The following is a 9,036-nucleotide window of genomic DNA, read 5'->3' on the forward strand; positions in this document are numbered from 1 at the left end:
AAAAAAAAAAAAAAAAAAAAAAAAAAGAATTAATTGTGTGATTACAGCCTTAAAGTGCCCTAAGGACTTTTTATTTAAAGTTCATTATATATTATCGGCATACTTTCTTCAAAATATTATTACATGAAATCAGTACAGTTTCTAATAAAATACTCATTGGTGTGCTGTATAACAAACTCTATATAACTAGGGTTTTTTAAAAACTAATTTGGATCTGTGCTGTAAATATTTTCTTCAGAAAATTCAAAGTACTAATATTACATTACTGAATTAACAGTTGAAAAGTTATATAAAAAGTTATTTCCTCCAAGTTGGAATCATGTACCTACATGCACTAGAACAAATAGACACACACACACACACACACACACTCATGCACACAAAGACAAATAAATAAGTATAATTGAAAATACTTAAATTTGTACCTATACTTATTCATACTTACACTTTTTGATAATATATTTCATTATTACATCATAGAATAATTTTTTGTGAAATTAGTATACTGAATGACTATCATCCCTTTAATACAGAATAAAGAAAATTGATTTGCAACACCTGTATTGAAAATATAAAATTCAGTCAGCACCTGGTCAAAATATGAACTTATTTAATTGACATGGGAATTATTTAGTTCAAGAAGATGTGTTGCTATGGTCTGCATTGGATGCAGTAAAGGAATGGGAAGAGGGAGATATTAAATAGTTGTTCTAGGTAGAAGTAGATGGATGAGACAGGACTACTTGAAGATAGAGCTTCATATGATAAAATACTCAAATTGGAGTCATGCTGTTGGTACAGTGGGTAAAACAAAGATGGTAATTGTGATTTGTTGATAGTGTTCCACTATAATACACCCCCCTATTGGCAGATATGCTTGACAGTTATTGTGGAAGACTATTGGTGATTGGTGAAAAACATGCTGGACTATGTAGGGATAAGGTACATCATATCTAACAAAATCCTCTTTCTGTGTGTTCATGTGTATATCTGCATCCATACTGTAATGTGAGAAATCTTAGTCTAGCCTCTTTACATACCTCTCTTCTTTTCCTCTCTATCCATCAACCAATAAGAAGCTAGGTTAAGGTGATAGGAGAATTTATATATTTACTTTTAGGCACAGAATATTATAAAAAGCATCTGAAATAAAGGGATTTAATGTGGCCAATTAAAATGTTCTAGTTTAAAATGTTACTTAAAGCATACAAAATCTAACACTATAATTTTTTGTAGATTTTGAATTCTAACTGTACAGAAAGAGTGGGGCAGTAACTGGTAGACTTAGGAATTCTTTATTCTTTCATTTCTCTGCTCTAAAGTTTATGAATTTGCAGGCTCTGAGTTGAGCAATGATGTGCATTAGTTATTTTTGTTGTTGGTCATCTCACACAATACTATAGTTTTCTTAACATCACTTGAGATGTCCTATCTATATACTAATAATTTTTCTATTAATTTACTTCATAACTTTTCTCGGAATAAGCATCTATGGACAAATAACCAACTGTGAGCACCATGTACTTGCCTTTCTAATGATAATATGATCTCTTAATATCTCATTTCTAAATATCAGTGTTTGTTTATTAAGTTCATAAATAGGCAGGCATAAAAAGAGGATTTTTTTCTAAAAACTAATTGTTTTCACAATTTCACCTTCACCTTTTTTTCCCACTTAGGAAATAGTTACACAATTCCCAGGGAGAAAAAAAAAACACTTAATTTTGCTTCTTTTAAACTTCAGGTCTGCTTAGTCACCAAATCCAGTCATATTACTTTGTGTCCCATGAATCTTTCTTACCTTATTTCTCTTCTCATTGACATTTATATTACATCAAATACATTAATTTTATATACTAATTTGTGAAGTTTACATCATTCACTATAGCTTGAGGAAAGTGATGAACTCTGGGAAAGAATATTGACCTTATTGTGCTGCCCTGCGTTCAATGACAGGCCTTATTTAATGAATGTGAGGCTGTAAGTAATCTCTTTTTCTTTGTTCCATATCTTCCTTTCCCTACCCTCTTTTCCCCCTCCCTCTTTCTCTCTCTCTCTGTATCTATTTGTACATGTGTGTGTGTGTGTGTGTGTGTGTGCATATGTGTTGAAGGGAGGGTAAAGGATAGTGTTTTACACTGGGTACCCTTCCTCAATCACTTTCCACCTTATTTTAAAAGGGAAAAATAAGATTTATCACTTAATTAAAAAGGAAAGAAACTGGAGTAGCTTTTTGGGTGCTTAGTTAGCACAAGCCTGGGAGTCTCTACTTCAATTAGGTTTCTGGAGTGTCCCCTTCAAGATGAGATTTCCATTCGTTTGATTGCTTTTCTGTCTTCTTTCTTTTGTTTTTCTTTCTTTTCTTGTTTTCTTTACTTTTTTCTTACTTATTCACTTTAAATTTTGTTCACTGTTACCCCCTCCTAAAATCCTTACCCCTATCCTCTCTCCCTTTCTCCTCTGAGCAGATAGTCCCTCCCTGGGTATTTCCCAACCGTGGCACACCAAGTCTCTGTCAGGCTAGGTCCATCTCCCCCTGAAGCCAGACAAGACAACCCAGCTACAAGAATATATCCAACTTATGAGCAACAGATTTTGGGATAACCTCCTCTCCAGTTGTTTGGGACCCACATGAAGATCAAGCTGCACATCTGCTACTTATGTATGAGGGCTCTAAGAGATTGAACCACCAACCAAAGAAATATACATGGGATAAACTCAGGTCTCTTACATTATTTAATACTTCCAACAAAATCTAGATATAGTTCATTATTCTTCTCTTTCCATTGCTTTCACACACAGGTTCAGAAACATGTGTGCCTGTTACATCTGGAAGAAGCAGTGTGTTCAGCAAGTAAGAAGTAGACTCCAAGCAGGTTTCCATGGATCCTGAAATGTGAATATTCCCCACTCTGGATAATTACTTTATTAATTTCAAAAGCACTGCTGGGATTCAGAAACTCTGGCATGCCAGAGCATCCTTCACACTCCCTGGAACACTTCCTAAGACCAGTTTTGTTTATTTATACCAGACAACACTATGCAAAGCTAGATTACATTGCTCTTTTGAGTAAATATATTTTGTTAATCAATGCCTATATATGTCCCCTCTCTGTCCTCTATGTGCCTATTTTCTTTCTACATATTTATATGTTACATGTGCAAAGTTTTTATTACATATGTGTTCACTTGGAATTAATTATTTAAAAGATGGTCATTCTTATCACCCCCATCGGTATTCATTTGTTAATTTAGGGAATTAGCAAGTATTAGTTGTATGTCTGTACTTATCTTTCTTGAACCTGCAAGATGACAAAAACAAATGTTTCTTTTATATAGTTGATGCATATACAATGTCATTAGAGTGTTTTTAACTAAAAAAAATTAGACAGGATCAGGTATGTATGGAAAAGCTCTTAGGGATATAACTGTCAAGATTAGCACCATAGGCAGAAGGAGCAACAATCTATATAACCCAAGACAAGAACCCCTTAACAAAGAGATGGGCAGTGTCTGAATACAAGTGAGCAATACTATATGTGACAGAGTGTGCTAAGGAAATGGCTTCAGTTCTGTGCCTGGTACAATGAGACTTCAGAAAACTCTGAAAGGTTTGGGGAGGGAACTCACATGATCTGTGTTTTAAACTTCTTTTTTGCTTTTGCACAGAAAATTACTTGAAGAGTAAAATTTAAAAAACACAATATATGAGGCCTCACAGCTGACAGGGCAGCCAGGACGGGATCCTCTCTACCTCCGGCTACAACTAGGAGTGACAGCGGTGGATCCATGGCCCTCTCTGCACCTTCCCTGCAAGCGGAGAGCTTGCCTCCAGGGAGTGCTCTAACCCAGGGACTCAGTGAGGTCTGCCATATTTTCTCTCCTGGGACTTTCTAAGGTGGGACCAGACTGGAGCACAGGCCTCACAAGTGTCAGGACAGCCAGGACAGGATCCTCTCTACCTCCGTCAACACCTAGGAGTGACAGTGGCTGATCCACAGCCCTCTCTGCCCCTTCACTACAAGCGGAGAGCTTGCCTCCAGAGAGTACTCTAACCCAGGGACTCGGGACTCAGGAGGGATGACTGATCCACAGCCTTCTGGGCCTGGGTGTGAAGGTTTTATGCCCTTGTGTAGGGGAATGCCAGGGCCAGTAAGCAGGAGAGGGTGGTATGGCGAGCCGGAGGGGCGGAAACAGGGGTTTGTTTTAATTTTTGGTTTATTTGTTTGTTTATTTATTTATTTATTTATTGGAGGGGAAACTGGGAAAGGAGATATCGTATGACATGTAAATAAAGAAAATATCTAATAAAAAATAATATAAAAAAACCCACAATATATAGTGTCAATCCATCACTATCCCTATTTCTCTAAGTAGAGCCCATGAAATGAAGGAAGTGATGTCTGTTATCACAAGAGTTGTGTTGGTATTGTCTGTGTTTCTTTTTCCTACCTAGAGGAGAAAGAGCTGATAGATAATCAAGGAGGGCAGACAGGGAAGCTCCTTTCTTTTATGGTATCCAACCACTTTCAACATCACGGACATCTTGTGCTTTCTCCCTTTCCATCATCCTAGGCTGTGCACCTGAAGAATTCTAGAATATCATTACACTTGGGTGAACAGTATCAATATTTATGAAAACATTATTCATTTATTTAGTCTGGAAATGTAATAGATTAATGGGCATCCATCCTACACATTAAGGGGAACTCTACATGGGCACAATAACACAGGGAGCTGAACCTATGAACTGCTTGCCAATATATATCAGGTACACTCAAGGTCTAACAATAAAAAACAAAATAAAACAAAATAGGAGCATTTTGATACATAAATCACTCATAATATATTATTGTCAGAAATGATTTCAGAGTCTGAGATAAAACAAGAGGGTTACAAAAAAGAAATTCCTGGAACTTAGGAGGCAGAGATTGACTAAGTGCTCCCACCCCTGCAAGAGACCTATGGGCACATATATTTTCTAAAGCTGTGTGAAAGTTAATGAAGAAAAAAGACTCCACAATCCAAGCCAGAGGGGAGAGTCATGGTATTCTTTCTACTTACTGTACTCTTTATAATTTGGGAACTGAAGTATTAAACTCATTCCTACATACAGCTGAAGAGACACTAAATTTTGGTTAAATTATTAATTTTATTAATTGGTCCTTGTAAATAATTTACTTTCTTTGAGTAAAAACACATTGAAAACTTGTTTTACAAATTTAAAATGACGTTCCTAAAATTTTGAGCTTACTAGTTTTAAAATGAAAGAAATTTAAATATTGCATTGAGAAGTATCAGTCTTAATAATCTCATTTGTCACTAACAAAAAAAGAGATATTCTCAAATAAAGATGGTGAAACATCCACACTGCATGTGCAATATATATAGTTCTTGTTATCGAGTCAAGAGACCAAAAGAAAATCTTGAGGATGTTCAGATTCAATCTTCAGCTCATTGCTTAAACTGAAAATTTTATAGAATTCCTTTGAGTTGGATCATCAAGTGATGTAACAGACAGTAAACTGATATTCCTCAGCCATGCACTGTTCAAACTTGGGTGTGGGGAGAATCTTGGCTGGAGAGTCTCTGCTTTTTATTTCTCTTGAGCAGATTGTGTTTACAGTCTTCTTGTATGTGTTGTAAAGCAAGTTACATTTGCCTTTGGTTCGCACTGCCTGGATTTTCCTTTGCCTCTCCATATTGCCTTTTCTATGATTTTGGAATGGATATTCCTGAAGACACTATATCTTCAATTCCAATGTATATCTCACAGGTCTAGCATGCCATCCTGTATCATTTCCTACTTATAGATACTTCTTGCAGAGAAGCTCTTAAAAAGCATAGCATCTGTCTCTGGGGTCTTTCTATGTGCTGAAACAGAAGCTTGCACTGACAGTACTGTCATTGTGGGGAAAATGAATTTAAATAGAACTCTTCTATGCTACAATCCTTTGAGTTTTACTCTTCTGGTATTATTAGAAAGCTTTATAAGTATTAATACTTTGTGTATGAGTGTTTTTCCTGTTTGTCTATGTATGTACCACATAAATACATTGCCCTCAGATGCTGGAAGAGGCTGCTAGGTCTCCTAGAACTGGTGTAAGAAACTGTTGTGAGATTCTATGTTGATGCTAGGAATCAAACCTTGGTCCTCTAGAATAGTAGCTAGCGTACTGAACTACCTAGGCATCTCTTATGGTTATTAGCTGCCTATTCTGGGAATTTAATATATAGTCATAAAGGGTGTTCACAGTGAATACAATGGAATAGAAGTGACCATGCCTTGAAATATTAGTTATCTTCATATCTTTCCTACAAGGACACCACAATAAGACCTACAAAGTCAACTCACCTGGGATCACTGGAACTATACCACCAACCAAAAAGTATGCAGGGCTGGATCTAACCTCTGCCCCATTTTTAGCCAATGTTCAGCTTTTTCTTCATACATGTTCCCTAACAATTAGAGCAGGGACTGTTTCTGACTCTGTTGTTTATTATTGGATCTCCTTCATCTTCCTGGACTATCAAGTAGGAACTCAGTGGAAGACAAGATGCTTAGCCCTCCGGGTGGTATGGTTCCTAAGTGGGGCTTTTCCTATCATGAGGAAATGAGAGGGGATAATGGGAGAAGGGATTCTTAAAGTTAGGATTGGGAGGATAGGAGCAAGGGGTGGTGTCTCTATTTGGGATGTTATGTGTATAAAAATAAATTACGTAAAGAAAAAAATTTCTTTATATTATTTTTTATTTTTTTCTATTGGTGTTTTGCCTGCATGTATGTATGTGCACCATGTACATGCCAGATAATCATAAAGATCAGAAAATGTGTCCAATCCTCTTAAATAGGAGTAATGTTTTATTGTGAGCTACCATGCAGGTGCTGGAAACTGAATCTGTATGAACAACCGTGCTGTTAATACCTGAGTTATCTCTTTAGTTTCTTCTTTATACTTTTAAAGATTATTTCTTGGCTTCAAAATTAATCTTGTTGTCTTTTTATTGTGTCCCGCGCTACCTCCCGCCAGCAGGAACGACGCGGCACACACAGGATCCTTCTGCAGTACAAGCTTTAATGCATCTTGAGAGTGAGATCACAAGCTTCAGTTGAGGAGGACCCCGACTATCTCAAAACCCTTCCCTTATATAGAGCTCTATGCCCGCCTCAGACGTGCAACTCATAATAGGCTGTGGGACGATCAGGCCATCTGACGTGACCAAAGGCACTCCGCTGCGGATACAGGGGATTTACAGGCACACGCTCACAAGGCATTTTTATGCCAACGGCAAGCCGGATGTCATCGCCATCTTGTAATGGCGATGTGCTTACGACGTGGCTTCCCACATTATTGCAAAGCCCACAAAAATTAACTGAGATTCAAATGAGTCCTGGTCATTCAAATTTTATAGATGAAGGAAATACAATGACTAAAGGATGAGCACAGTTGCTTATGTTAACTCATCTCTGGTAATTTTCTTATTTAAATAAATTTAGCAGTTTTTATATAAGGTCTTAAAACTAACATAAAATCCTTGTTGCTGCTGTTGTTTTTGTTGATTTTAAATCAACTACAGTTTCTAGGAAGAGGAACCACAATTAAAGGCATGTCTACAATCAGATTATCTGTAGGTACATCCATAGGATATTTTGTTGTTTAATAATTGATATGGGAGTACCCAGTCCACTACGGATGGTGTCAAACTCAGGAAGGTGGTTTTGGATGATATAAAAATGAGGGGAAGTGTTGTTCCAAACCAGGAGGCCTGGGCTGCACCCCAATCTGGCTGAGGCTCTCTCTCTCCCTGGTAGCAGGGGGCCTGCTGTTGAGGCCCAGGTCTCTCTCTTTCCCACGGGGCTGACCTGTTTGCTGCACAGTACCTTAATTGAATATATGAATGAGTTATTTTATTGCAGGAAGGAGAACTATGCTGGTTGAGTAGAGAGAAAGAAAGGAGAGGACGGAGAGAAAGAAAAGAAGGAGAGGGAGAAAGGCAGAGAAGGAAACAAAGAACAGAGAGGAGAGAGAGAGCAAGAGAGCAAGAGAGAGAGGAGAAGGGTAAGAGAGAGGAAGAGAGAAGAGAGCAAGAGGGAGAGAGAGTAAGAGAAAGAGAAAGTAAGAGTGAGAGGGGAGAGAAGTAAGAGAGCAAGAGGGTGAGAGAGTAAGAGAGTGAGGAGGTAAGAGTGAGGGAGAGAAGAGTAAGAGAGCAAGAGAGTGAGAGGAAGTAAGAGAGAAGAGTAAGAGTGAGGAGGGAGAAAGAGAACAAGAGAACAAGAGAGTGAAAAGTAAGAGTGTGAGGAGGGGGCAAACCTCACCCTTTTATTGTATGGGGCATGGCATGCCTGGCTTGTGGTCAGATGATTGTGTGTAAGGTCCAACTAGAATGCTGGGAATTTGAGACAGTGTCTGCCTGATAGAGCACACATCTCCTGCAGGGGCACCTGTGAGGTGTTTGGGCTGAAATCTGAGTCATTGGTCTCAGGTACAAATCACCGAAAGCCTACCATCCCTTGTGAACAAATTACCTTGCTCAGTGGGTCTCCAGGGTTCCGAGGTGGCTGCTCTCCTGGACTCCAGCTGTCAGTACTGCCCATAGGAGGTGCATGCCATGGGGAGCAAGCATATAAGAATCATTTGCATATGCTCTCTACATCATTTCCTGGCTCAAGGGTTTTGCTTTGAGTTCTTGCCCTGACTTTCCTCAGTGATGGAGTATGACTTTCGAGCTGTCAGCTGAAATAAACTTTTCCCTCACCAATTGCTGTTGGCTATGATGTTTTATACATCAATAGAAATTTAAATAGTAAAAGTAATTAAAAAATAATAATAAAATAAGAAAAGTTAGTAGATGCTTTTATTAAGGAAAAATCAACATACACTTAATCTTAGGTTCACTCAACCTTCAGTCAAAGTAAGGATATTGGGGTTAATGATAATTGTGTCTAGAAACAAAAGTGGCTTACAGCATAAGGAACATAACTACTGACTACTGAAGATAATCTCAAAATTCAACTTTTAATATTTGTCTCATATA

At 37.8% G+C, this 9,036-nt stretch overlaps 1 long non-coding RNA gene across 1 annotated transcript in view; it reads left to right on the forward strand.

The window, feature by feature from the left end:
- Positions 1–3,909, forward strand: part of LOC116068974 — a 6,289-nt gene extending 2,380 nt beyond the window's left edge. The window contains exons 3-4 of the long non-coding RNA XR_004109779.1: positions 2,803–2,896; positions 3,670–3,909. This is a non-coding gene — a long non-coding RNA (uncharacterized LOC116068974). The remainder of the gene's footprint in view (positions 1–2,802; positions 2,897–3,669) is intronic.
- Positions 3,910–9,036: the final 5,127 nt, after the last annotated feature.

Source organism: Mastomys coucha, unplaced genomic scaffold (genome assembly GCF_008632895.1).
Source record: "Mastomys coucha isolate ucsf_1 unplaced genomic scaffold, UCSF_Mcou_1 pScaffold22, whole genome shotgun sequence".
Taxonomy (NCBI): Eukaryota; Metazoa; Chordata; class Mammalia; order Rodentia; family Muridae; genus Mastomys; species Mastomys coucha.